Here is a 13,300-nt window from a genome sequence, read left to right as displayed (position 1 = left end):
TGCTATTGCTGGGTTGGACTGGAGCATTTGTGAGACTCACATGACATGTTAAGGAAACCATTTCAGACTTTTTATGTTGTTGTTTGTGTTTTGATAAAAAAATTGCAGCCTCTTGCAATTTAGATATTGCGTTGCCTCATAACGCAATTAATTGCACAGCCCTAATATATCTATATATCTATATATATCTATATATATCTATAACCAAAGAGAAAGCGCACCCCAAAGGTCTTCTTATAAGCAATTTTGTCACGTTATTATGTAAAAACATCCCTCACCACACCCACAAATCAGTTTAACGAATAGCCAAGAAGTGGGGTGATAAGAAAAAAGTACAAAAGCATAAAAAATAAGGAATTGGAATAATTGTGCTTTATACAAAAAAATCATAACCACCACAAAAAAAGGGTGGGCCTCATGGACTCTTGCTAATATGAAAGAAATGAATTTATCAGGTAAGTTCTTACATAAATAATGTTTTCTTTTATGTAATTAGCAAGAGTCCATGAGCTAGTGATGTATGGGATAATAAATACCCAAGATGTGGAACTTCCACGCAAGAGTCACTAGAGAGGGAGGGATAAAATAAAGACAGCCAATTCCGCTGAAAAAATAATCCACACCCCAAAATAAAGTTTAAATCTTATAATGAAAAAAACTGAAATTATAAGCAGAAGAATCAAACTGAAACAGCTGCCTGAAGTACTTTTCTACCAAAAACTGCTTCAGAAGAAGAAAACACATCAAAATGGTAGAATTTAGTAAAAGTATGCAAAGAAGACCAAGTGGCTGCTTTGCAAATCTGATCAACCGAAGCTTCATTCCTAAACGCCCAGGAAGTAGAAACTGACCTAGTAGAATGAGCTGTAATCCTTCGAGGCGGAGTTTTACCCGACTCGACATAAGCATGATGAATCAAAGATTTTAACCAAGATGCCAAAGAAATGGCAGAGGCCTTCTGACCTTTCCTGGAACCGGAAAAGATAACAAATAGACTAGAAGTCTTTCGGAAATCTTTAGTAGCTTCAACATAATATTTAAAAGCTCTAACTACATCCAAAGAATGCAACGATCTTTCCTTAGAATTCTTAGGATTAGGACACAATGAAGGAACCACAATTTCTCTACTAATGTTGTTAGAGTTCACAACTTTAGGTAAAAATTTAAATGAAGTTCGCAACACCGCCTTATCCTGATGAAAAATCAGAAAAGGAGATTCACAAGAAAGAGCAGATAACTCTGAAACTCTTCTAGCAGAAGAGATGGCCAAAAGGAACAGGACTTTCCAAGAAAGTAATTTAATGTCCAGAGAATGCATAGGTTCAAACGGAGGAGCTTGTAAAGCCCCCAGAACCAAATTCAAACTCCAAGGAGGAGAGATTGACTTAATGACAGGTTTGATACGAACCAAAGCCTGAACAAAACAATGAATATCAGGAAGATTAGCTATCTTTCTGTGAAACAACACAGAAAGAGCAGAAATTTGTCCTTTCAAAGAACTTGCAGACAAACCTTTATCCAGACCATCCTGAAGAAATTGTAAAATTCTAGGAATTCTAAAAGAATGCCAGGAAAAATGATGAGAAGAGCACCAAGAAATGTAAGTCTTCCAGACTCGATAATATATCTTCCTAGACACAGATTTACGAGCCTGTAACATAGTATTAATTACAGAGTCAGAGAAACCTCTATGACTGAGAATCAAGCGTTCAATCTCCATACCTTCAAATTTAATGATTTGAGATCCTGATGGAAAAAGGGCCTTGAGATAGAAGGTCTGGTCTTAACGGAAGAGTCCAAGGTTGGCAAGTAGCCATCCGAACAAGATCCGCATACCAAAACCTGTGAGGCCATGCTGGAGCCACCAGCAGAACAAACGAACGCTCCTTTAGAATCTTGGAGATCACTCTTGGAAGAAGAACCAGAGGCGGAAAGATATAAGCAGGATGATACTTCCAAGGAAGTGACAACGCATCCACTGCCTCCGACTGTGGATCCCTGGATCTGGACAGATACATGGGAAGTTTCTTGTTTAGATGAGAAGCCATCAGATCTATTTCTGGAAGACTGCAGATTTGAACAATCTGAAGAAACACCTCTGGGTGAAGAGACCATTCGCCCGGATGTAACGTCTGGCGACTGAGATAATCCGCTTCCCAATTGTCTACACCTGGGATGTGAACCGCAGAAATTAGACAGGAGCTGGATTCCGCCCAAGCAAGTATCCGAGATACTTCTTTCATAGCCAGAGGACTGTGAGTCCCCCCCTTGATGATTGACAGATGCCACGGTTGTGACATTGTCCGTCTGAAAACAAATGAACGATTTTTTCTTCAGAAGAGGCCACCACTGAAGAGCTCTGAAAATCGCACGGAGTTCCAAAATGTTGATAGGTAATCTCGCCTCCCGAGATTCTCAAACCCCCTGCGCTGTCAGAGACCCCCATACAGCTCCCCAACCTGTCAGACTCGCATCTGTTGAGATCACAGTCCAGGTTGGAAGAACAAAAGAAGCCCCTTGAACTAAACGATGGTGATCTGTCCACCACGTCAGAGAGTGTCGTACAATCGGATTTAAAGATATTAACTGTGATATCTTTGTATAATCCCTGCACCACTGGTTCAGCATACAAAGCTGAAGAGGTCGCATGTGAAAACGAGCAAAGGGGATCGCGTCCGATGCAGCAGTCATAAGACCTAGAATTTCCATGCATAAGGCTACCGAAGGGAATGATTGAGACTGAAGGTTTCGACAAGCTGAAACCAATTTCAGACGTCTCTTGTCCGTCAGAGACAAAGTCATGGACACTGAATCTATTTGGAAACCTAAAAAGGTTACCTTTGTCTGAGGAATCAATGAACTCTTTGGTAAATTGATCCTCCAACCATGTTCTTGAAGAAATGACACAAGTCGATTCGTATGAAATTCTGCTAAATGTGAAGACTGAGCAAGTACCAAGATATCGTCCAAATAAGGAAATACCCCAATACCCTGTTCTCTGATTACAGATAGCAGGGCACCGAGAACCTTTGAAAAAATCCTTGGAGCTGTTGCTAGGCCGAACGGCAGAGCCACAAATTGGTAATGCTTGTCTAGAAAAGAGAATCTCAGAAACTGATAATGATCTGGATGAATCGGAATATGCAGATATGCATCCTGTAAATCTATTGTGGACATATAATGCCCTTGCTGAACAAAAGGCAGAATAGTCCTTATAGTTACCATTTTGAATGTTGGTATCCTTACATAACGATTCAATATTTTTAAATCCAGAACTGGTCTGAAGGAATTCTCCTTCTTTGGTACAATGAATAGATTGGAGTAAAACCCCAGACCCTGTTCCAGAACTGGAACTGGCACAATTACTCCAGCCAACTCTAGATCTGAAACACATTTCAGAAATGCTTGAGCCTTCACTGGATTTATTGGAATGCGAGAAAGAAAAAATCTTCTTGCAGGAGGCCTTACCTTGAAACCTATTCTGTACCCTTGTGAAACAATGTTCTGAATCCAAAGACTGTGAATCGAATTGATCCAAATTTCTTTGAAAAATCGTAATCTGCCCCCTACCAGCTGTGCTGGAATGAGGGCCGCACCTTCATGTGGACTTGGGAGCTGGCTTTTGCTTTCTAAAAGGCTTGGATTTATTCCAAACTGGAGATGGTTTCCAAACTGATACTGTTCCTTTAGGGGAAGGATCAGGTTTCTGTTCCTTATTCTGACGAAAGGAACGAAAACGATTGGCAGCCCTATATTTACCTTTAGATTTTTTATCCTGAGGTAAAAAAGTTCCTTTCCCCCCAGTAACAGTTGAAATAATAGAATCCAACTGGGAACCAAACAATTTATTACCTTGGAAAGAAAGGGAAAGCAAAGTTGACTTAGAAGACATATCTGCATTCCAAGTTTTAAACCATAAAGCTCTTCTAGCTAAAATAGCTAAAGACATATACCTGACATCAACTCTAATGATATCAAAGATGGCATCACAAATAAAGTTATTAGCATGTTGAAGAAGTTTAACAATGCTATGAGTATTATGATCTGACACTTGTTGTGCCAAAGCCTCCAACCAAAAAGTGGAAGCTGCCACAACATCAGCCAAAGAAATAGCAGGTCTAAGAAGATTACCTGAACATAAATAAGCTTTTCTTAGAAAGGAATCAATTTTCCTATCTAAAGGATCCTTAAAGGAAGTACTCTCTGCCGTAGGAATAGTAGTACGTTTAGCGAGAGTAGAGATAGCCCCATCAACTTTAGGGATTTTGTCCCAAAACTCTAATCTGTCAGATGGCACAGGATACAATTTCTTAAACCTTTTAGAAGGAGTAAATGAATTACCCAGATTATTCCATTCCCTAGAAATTACTTCAGAAATAGCATCAGGGACAGGAAAAACTTCCGGAATAACTGTAGGAGGTTTAAAAACCGAATTTAAACGCTTAGTAGATTTAGTATCAAGAGGACTAGATTCCTCCATCTCTAATGCGATTAAAACTTCTTTAAGTAAAGAACGAATAAATTCCATTTAACATAAATATGAAGATTTATCAGTGTCAATATCTGAGACAGAATCCTCTGAACCAGAAAAATCATCATCAGAAACAGACAAATCAGAATGATGATGTTCATTTAAAAATTCATCTGAAAAATGAGAAGTTTTAAAAGACCTTTTACGTTAACTGGAAGGAGGAATAACAGACATAGCCTTCCTAATAGATTTAGAAACAAAATCTCTTATATTAACAGGAACATCCTGAGTATTAGATGTTGATGGAACAGCAACAGTTAATGGTATATTACTAATGGAAATACTGTCTGCATTAGCAAGCTTAACATGACATTCATCACAAACTACAGCCGGAGGGACAGATACCACAAGTTTACAGCAGATACAGTTAACTTTGGTGGAACCAGCATCAGGCAGCGTTTTTCCAGAAGTAGCTTCTGATCCAGGGTCAATCTGAGACATCTTGCAATATGTAAGAGAAAAAACAACATATAAAGCAAAATCTATCAAATTCCTTAAAAGGCAGTTTCAGGAATGGGAAAAAATGCCAATGAACAAGCCTCTAGCAACCAGAAGCAAATGAAAAAAGAGACTTAAATAATGTGAGAAAAAAGGTGGAGACATAAATGACGCCCACATTTTTTGGCGCCAAAAAAGCCGCCCACATTATTGGCGCCCAAAAGCTTTTGGCGCCAAGAATGACGCCACATCTGGTAACGCCGACATTTTTGGCGCAAAACGTCAAAAAAATGACGCAAACACGAACAACTTCCAGCGACAAGTATGACGCCGGAAATGACATAGAAAATTTTTTTTGCGCCAAAAAAGTCTGCGCCAAGAATGACGCAATAAAATGAAGCATTTTCAGCCCCCGCGAGCCTAACAGCCCACAGAGAAAAAAGTCAATTTTTTAAGGTAAGAAAAAATGTTTTAATTCATATGCATTATCCCAAATAATGAAACTGACTGTCTGAAATAAGGAATATTGAACATCCTGAATCAAGGCAAATAAATGTTTAAACACAAATATTTAGAACCTTATATAAAAGTGCCCAACCATAGCTTAGAGTGTCACAAAAAATAAAGCTTACTGACCCCAGGACAATCATCTACATGTAGTAGAAAGCCAAACCAGTACTGAAACGAGAATCAGTAGAGGAAATGGTATATAAGAGTATATCGTCAATCTGAAAAGGGAGGTAAGAGATTAATCTCTACGACCGATAACAGAGAACCTATGAAATAGATCCCATAGAAGGAGACCATTGAATTCAAATAGGCAATACTCTCTTCACATCCCTCTGACATTCACTGCACACTGAGAGGAAAACCGGGCTCCAACCTGCTGCGAAGCGCATATTAACGAAGAATCTAGCACAAACTTACTTCACCACCTCCATGGAAGGCAAAGTTTGTAAAACTGATTTGTGGGTGTGGTGAGGGGTGTATTTATAGGCATTTTGAGGTTTGGGAAACTTTGCCCCTCCTGGTAGGAATGTATATCCCATACGTCACTAGCTCATGGACTCTTGCTAATTACATGAAAGAAATATATATTTAAAAATAAACTATTCGAATGTATAATACTCATAGCTACCTTCGGGTTAGCACAGTAGGTTTAACTCCTGTTGGGTTGGTACTGGGGTTTAGTTTTTTTCAGTTTGCACTCTCCATTGAAGTCTATAGGGAGAAGAAGGTTTCCCTTGTACGCAAAAAATTACTTTCAACTTGTAACCTGTGTGAGTAAAAAGTTTAATTTCAGCGGTATTAGCGCTCAAGTGGGAGAGCTAAATACTGCTCCACTTGTAATCTAGCCCTATGTGTTTAACCCCTGTTATATTAAAATAATTAAAATATGAATACATCTAGGTTTCAGCCTTCAGCTTTTACCTTAAAGTGATGGTAAATCCTAGCGTTTTAGAAACGCTAGGATTTACCAGAGCTACAAATAAAGGGAACTTTCAGTCACAAAGTATAAAAGACTTCATGCTATTCCTTTATTTGCCTGCAGCGAATGACATGCTGAGTGCCTCATGCCTCCCATGGCAGAACACTATTTTTTCTTCAATGAGGTGATGTTTTCACCTCTTAGACAATAACCGTGTGGGTCAGTTGGCATTGTGCTGTATGGCTAGCACACTATTGGTTAACAGCACCTCATTCATAAAATAGCGTTCTGCCGTGTGTTGCCTGAGTCGCACAGAGCGGCAAATAATGAAACTTCCAACATGAAGTATTTTATACTTCATGACGGAAAGTCCCCTTTATTTGCAGCACTGGTAAATCTTAGTTTTTAAAAAAAGAATGTTGGCTGCACGCACAGCCAAAAGAATCCACCTGGATGCAGCAAAGCTGCATCCCGGTGGATTCCGAAAATGGCAGGGTGGTGAAAGAATCCACCGCAGAAAAAAATAAACAAAATGATCAAAAACAAATTGATAAGCCTGCCCAGAGGGTAGTCTATGTGTGAAAAATGTAATCCCCCAAGCTACAAAAAATACAGAAAAAAAATAAACAACACTATCCAAAATAAAAAAATTAAACCTAATCCGTATGAAAATAAAAAAGCCCCCCAAAATAAAAACACCCCCTAATATAAGAATAAACTACCAATAGCCCTTAAAAGGGCTTTATGTAGGGCAATGCCCTAAAGAAATCAGCTATTTTACATTAAAAATAAACAAAGTCCCCCCTAACAGTTAAACCCCACAAAATAAAAAAACTAACACTAATAAATCTAAACTACCCATTGCCCCTAAAGGGGCATTTGTATGGGCATTGCCCTTAAAAGGGCATTCGGCTCTTTTTCACTGCCCTTAAAAGGGCATTCAGCTCTTTTGCAAATTGCCCAATAAACCCTAATCTAAAAAAACAAAAAAAAAAAAATTAAAAAAACGAACTAACACTAAATATACCAAATAGGTACTCACTGTTTCAGAAGTCCGGCGGAGAAGGTCTTCTTCCAGGCGGGTGCATCATCTTCATCCACAGCGAAGGAGGCGCGGAGCGGAGGTCCGGAGCCACCCTGCCATTTTTGGAATCCATTCTTTAGGCTGCCTCGTACTGCCAACATTCCTTTGAGGATGCATGCGCAACTGCCGATGGCGACAGATGTGTTACAAACCTGATTATAGTATAGATATAAAAAATTAAACCTAATCCCTATGAGCATAAAAAAGCCCCCCCAAAATAAAAACACCCCCTAAACTACCAATAGCCCTTAAAAGGGCCTTTTGTAGGGCATTGCCTTAACTTAAACAGCTCTTTTACATTTAAAAATAACTAAATCCCTCCTAACAATAAAAAACCCCTACCCACCAAACCCCCCAAAATAAAAAAAACTAACACTAAAAAAACCTAAACTACCCATTGCCCCTAAAGGGGCATTTGTATGGGCATCACCCTTAAAAGGGCATTCAGCTTTTTTACTGCCCTTAAAAGGAAGAGGAGCCTTTATGCCGCAGAGGAACGCCGCCGCCAAGAACCGCCGCTGAAGATGCACACATCAGGGAAGACAGCTCTGCACCTCCGCTCCGTGCCGCCTTCGTTCCGGATGAAGATAGAAGATGATGGAGCCGCCTGGAAGAAAACCTTCTCCACCGTACTTCAGGAACGGTGAGTACCTATTTGGGGCTTAGTCTTTTTTTTTTTTTTAGATTAGGGTTTTTTGGGCTGGAAAAGAGGTGATTGCCATTTTAAGGGCAATGCCCATAGAAATGCCCCTTTAGAAGCAATGGGTAGTTCAGTTTTTTCAGTTTGGTGGGTGGGGGGGGGTTTACTGTTAGGGGGTAATTGGTCATTTTTTTATTTAAAAGAGCTGTTTAACTTAGGGCAATGCCCTACAAAAGGCCCTTTTAAGGGCTATTGGCAGTTTAGTATTAGATTAGGGGGTGTTTTTATTTTGAGGGGGTTATTTTTATAGGGATTAGGTTTATTTTTTTTATTTTTGATAGCCTTGTTTATTTTTTCTGTAAATTTACTTTTTTATTTTTTGTAACTCTTTAGTTCGGGGGTTTGTATTTTTTAAACATAGACTGCCCTCTTGGCAGGCTTATCGCCAAGTATATATATATACTGTATATGTATATATATATATATATATATATATAGGGGTCTATTTATGAAGCAGCGGATGCTGCCTCCGACCCACTCTGCTTCAGTTCCGGCTGAAGCGGAAGTTAAGAAGCAGCGGTCCTAAGACCTCTGAGGTGGCGGACAGCAATCCGCCCAATCGTATTCTGATTGACACCCCCCTGCTAGCAGCCGATTGGCCGCAATCTGCACAAGAACTGCTGGTGCAATGATAAATGCCGACAGTGTAGAAGACATGATAATGTCTTCCATTAAAAGGGGGGGCACGACTTTAGTTAGACATTTCTTACTGTGATAACACTTTTAGTGACATCCCCAGCTATGTAAATGAATGTACACTGGGGAATATTTTTTTAAAGTTGACAAATGTAAAATGGTACCTGTGTAGTTTCTTCCTATAGGCACCAGAGATGAAAGTCTAGTCCTGTCCTGTACTAAAGATTCTTTATTATCCATATATATATTGTTTTTAATAAATCCAGACATGATTTTGGAGTAAGGAAACAGATGAACTTTCTTTTTTGTTATGAAGCATCATTACAAATTGCTGAAGGACAAATACAAATATGGGGTGTTGGTGAAGTCTCAGCGCATGACAAGATAAGAAAAGCTCTGTCATGCTGCTATCAGGCGCTAACACAGGCCCCTAGCCAATGCAAACAGACATTTTATAGCAGCATTTTAGGGTCGTTACTAGGAAAAGTATTATAGAAACAGGATACCCAGAAGGCAATTAATTTACATAAAAAAACACAAGATCATTTTCTATTTGTAAAATAAAGAGAATAATGGCTGTGCACAGAATAACAAACAAACAAACAAACAAAGAAACTAAGGACTTGTTTTGTATTCTGTTCACCCAGCTACAGTTATAACACCTCTGTATCCTGGTTTCCTTCAATTGATTATTTAACTGTAGTTATACTGTAAAAAAAAAAACAGTCAGGAATATTATAATCTTTATGTGACTCATTGTTCCAAAAATTCTAGTATTCAAATTTACTTATTAAATCATTTTATGACATTAAACATGAAAAAATAAAAACTATTTAAAATTGTAAATCTATTTTGTATGTTGAAAAACAACTTTTATAAAGTATAACGCTCTATTAATTGTACATACAAAGCTGTGTGGAATTTAAAATAAAAATTTATATTGTTATATGTAATATTGATTTGTATCATAGGGAGATCGTTTGCACTGTGACTATACTATACTTTATATGCCATCAACGTTTATTTTTAAAAAAAAGTGAACGCTAATAATTCATCCCATTGTAAATAAAGGAAAAAGGAAAACATGACAGTGGTTTAAAGCATAAAACATACAGAAAATTACACAGTGAGACTAAACAATATATAATAAGTTCCAGTGCTAAGAGAAAATGATTTCTAACCATAATATATTTGATTAGCTGTTGGTCTACTTTGAGAAGTGGCAGATTTGAGGCTTTACTGTAATACCATTATCATGAAATGAAAGAAAAAAAAGGAAACAGATAAGAGCTAATTATATAATAAGGGTCCACCCAAAAGATTGTTTTAGCCTCCACCCTACAGAGCTTTAAACCATTAACACTTTTCTACCCTGTAGCACAAAAGATCACAAATCAGACAGAAATGACGATACCGTTCAGGCACACACAAAATAGTGCTTACGTGGAAACCCTAAGCTAAGGAAAATCAGGTTTTACAAGGAGCACAATCCAGTTAGTAGATTATGTCAGTAAAATGTGTTAAATAAGCTTCTATTTCACAATTTCTTAACATGTTTTATCTAGTCTGTAGTATCTTTGTGTTGCTGATACTTAAAGGGACATTATACACTCATTTTTTCTTTGAATAAATGTTTTGTAGATTATCTATTTATATAGCCCATAAAGTTTTTTAAAAAAAATAAATGTATAGTTTTGTTTATTTTTAAATAACATTGCTCTGATTTTCAGACTCCTAACCAAGCCCCAAAGTTTTATGTGAATACTGTCAGCTACCTTCTCCATCTTGCTCCTGTTTGTGTAAAGGGTCTTTTCATATGCAAAAGAAGGGGGAGGGGGGGGAGTGTCTTATTTGCCACTTGCAGTGGGCTTTCCAACTACCTTTTCAACAGAGCCAAACTGACAGCTTCTAAGTAAGTTTTTAAACAGTTTTATACTGGATTTTTATATCAGTATCTGTGCATCTTTATCTTTATAGTAGTGTCTATTACATGCAGTTATATGAAAATGAGTGTATACTGTCCCTTTAAACACATTTAGACGTATTAAAGAAACAAACGTTCCCAGCAAAGGAGAAAGAAGGAACAACAACTCTGGAACTGATTATATGGCAGGGCCCAGAGCACGCTATACTGACTACAATGTGTTTTGTGTCAAGGGAAGTAGCCAAGTGCTTTCTACAAATTCACTATGTTTGTATATTTGTGCAACATATGCACGCCTGAAGATAAACACTTACATTTAAAGTAGCGCCAATGGCAGAGATGAGCTTATATTCACAACATAGGGGCCGATTTATTATGATGCGGGCGGACATGATCCGTTGTAGCGGATCATGTCTGCCCGACATCTCTAAATGCCGACAGCATATGCTTTCGGCATTTAACATTGCACAAGCATTTCTAGTGAACTGCTTGTGCAATGCCGCCCCCTGCAAATTCGGCCGCTAGCAGGGAGTGTCAATCATCCCGTTCGTATCTGATCGAGCTGATTGCTGTCCGCTGCCTCAGAGGTGGCGGATAAGTTGAGGAGCAGCGGTCTTAAGACCGCTGTTTCTTAACTTATGTTTCCGGCAAGTCTCATGGCTCGAACGGAAACTGCTGCATTCGCAGCATGTTAAATCGGCCCCATAGTGTGTATCTATAAAACAGTCCCTTCGGATAGAAAAATAACCTCTATCTATCTCTGTCTGTGTATCTATCTATATCTTTTTGTCTGTGTATCTATATCTGTTTGTTTGTGTATCTATCTGTCTGTCTGTCTATCAATCATCTATCTTTTAAATATCTATCATCTATCTATATCTGTTTGTCTGTGTATTTATCTATCTATCTATTTATCTATTTGTCTGTGTGTGTATCTATCTATCTATCTAATCTATATCTGTTTGTGTATCTGTCTGTCAATACTTTCATGATTTAGAGTCTACAAAAAATAATAATAACACATGCACACTCCTGAGCTTACTTAGGTATGACGTTGCACTCTAAAAGGGACATTGTACCAAATATTTTTCTCCCCTTTAATTTGTCCCCAATTATACATTTTACCTGCTGAAGCTCACAAGAGAACCTGCAGTCAGTATTTATCAAGCAGCAGTTATCAGACTGCTGATTCCCTAACTCTTCTCCACCTCTTAGGTGGAGAATTTCAATCTCCCGGTCTCATCCAACCGGGAAGATTGACAGCTCCTGCCCGCGCGTGAATGGCTGTGCGTGGACAGGGGGCAGGGTTGCACACAATTGTGCTCTTGTGCAATGCTGAATTCCAGAGGTGAGCTGCGGCGGACAGGCGCACATGTATGCCCATGTCTACAGTTGCTTGATAAATCAAGCCCTTGAAACCACCACCTATACAGAAAATATGAATACTTTTGTATTTTCTAAAGAAAATCTATGCAAACAAGAGGTAGAAGCAGCCCAGTAGTGAGTGGTAGAAATTGGTACTAAAATGTTCATTTTAAAATGATCCCTTTAAGTTTTAAAATAAATATTGAAAAAAGAAGGCCTTTGTTTATAGAAATAGATGAGATAAGGAAGTGTGCACTTTCTGCAAACTCAGCCTCTTAAAGGGTTCAATTAGAACTGAGGCCAACCCTAAACTTTTACTTCCATCCTATTCCACTAGGTGTTCACTTCTTTAGCCAGTTGCCTTGATCACACTGTAGTCTACCCCACCCTTTAGCAGATTTTGTACCACAAAATTACCTCTAATACCGTATTGTTCCGAGTATAAGCCGCTCCTGAATATAAGCCGCACCCTTAAAGTTTGGTGCCATTTTTAAGAAATAACCCTCACAGGCTGCCTCCTCTTAACCCACTCCTTCCCTCAAGCAGTGCCCACTACTAACACTATTACCACTACCCCTACCTTACATAAGCCTCCTCTCAGCCCTTCTCACCAATCATAGCCCCCTTTTTCCTCACACAACCCCCTCCTCATCAATTCTGACTCACCCTCCTTTAACAGCAGCTCCCACTCTCATCTTAAGCCCCTCTCACTCCCATCCTGAGCACATTGATGTGCCATGTTGTTGCTGGGGGATATACCGGTACAAGTTTAAGAATTTTCACACAAAAGTACCGTAGTAAAATGAGTGACTCACCCCGGTCCTCAGGGTTATCGGTCAAGTCCCCTCCTCGTATCAAACTTCTCTTACCAGTACGGTCCTCCCTGTGTCTGAACAAGGCAAGTCTGGTTCCGGGATCACGTGATCAGCTACGGTGTCTGGCGGCATATTAGGAAATACCAGTACTATAGGGGCAAAAGTCTAAAAACTCTGTGCTCACACAAAATGTCCAGGAAGCCCAGGGTGTGCCCGGACCCCTCCCTGCAACATCAGCGCTTCAGCCCAACCCCCACCCGGACCTTTCACTGTAAGATACTGAGTATAGGCCGCACCCCTGATTTAGAGACTTACATTAGGTGAAAAAAGTGCGGCCTATACTCAGAACAATACGGTATTTGCACTGAGCGAGCTGGC

At 39.1% G+C, this 13,300-nt stretch overlaps 1 protein-coding gene across 1 annotated transcript in view; it reads left to right on the top strand.

Annotated features, from left to right (window-relative positions):
• Positions 1 to 13,300, top strand: part of RBBP8NL (RBBP8 N-terminal like) — a 143,148-nt gene that overhangs the window by 27,830 nt on the left and 102,018 nt on the right. The gene's annotated exons all lie outside the window — the stretch shown is intronic.

The sequence above is a fragment of the Bombina bombina genome, chromosome 1 (genome assembly GCF_027579735.1).
Source record: "Bombina bombina isolate aBomBom1 chromosome 1, aBomBom1.pri, whole genome shotgun sequence".
NCBI classification, from domain to species: domain Eukaryota; kingdom Metazoa; phylum Chordata; class Amphibia; order Anura; family Bombinatoridae; genus Bombina; species Bombina bombina.
The sequence above is the reverse complement of the archived record's forward strand: the minus strand, read 5'-3'. Positions and strand labels throughout refer to the sequence as shown.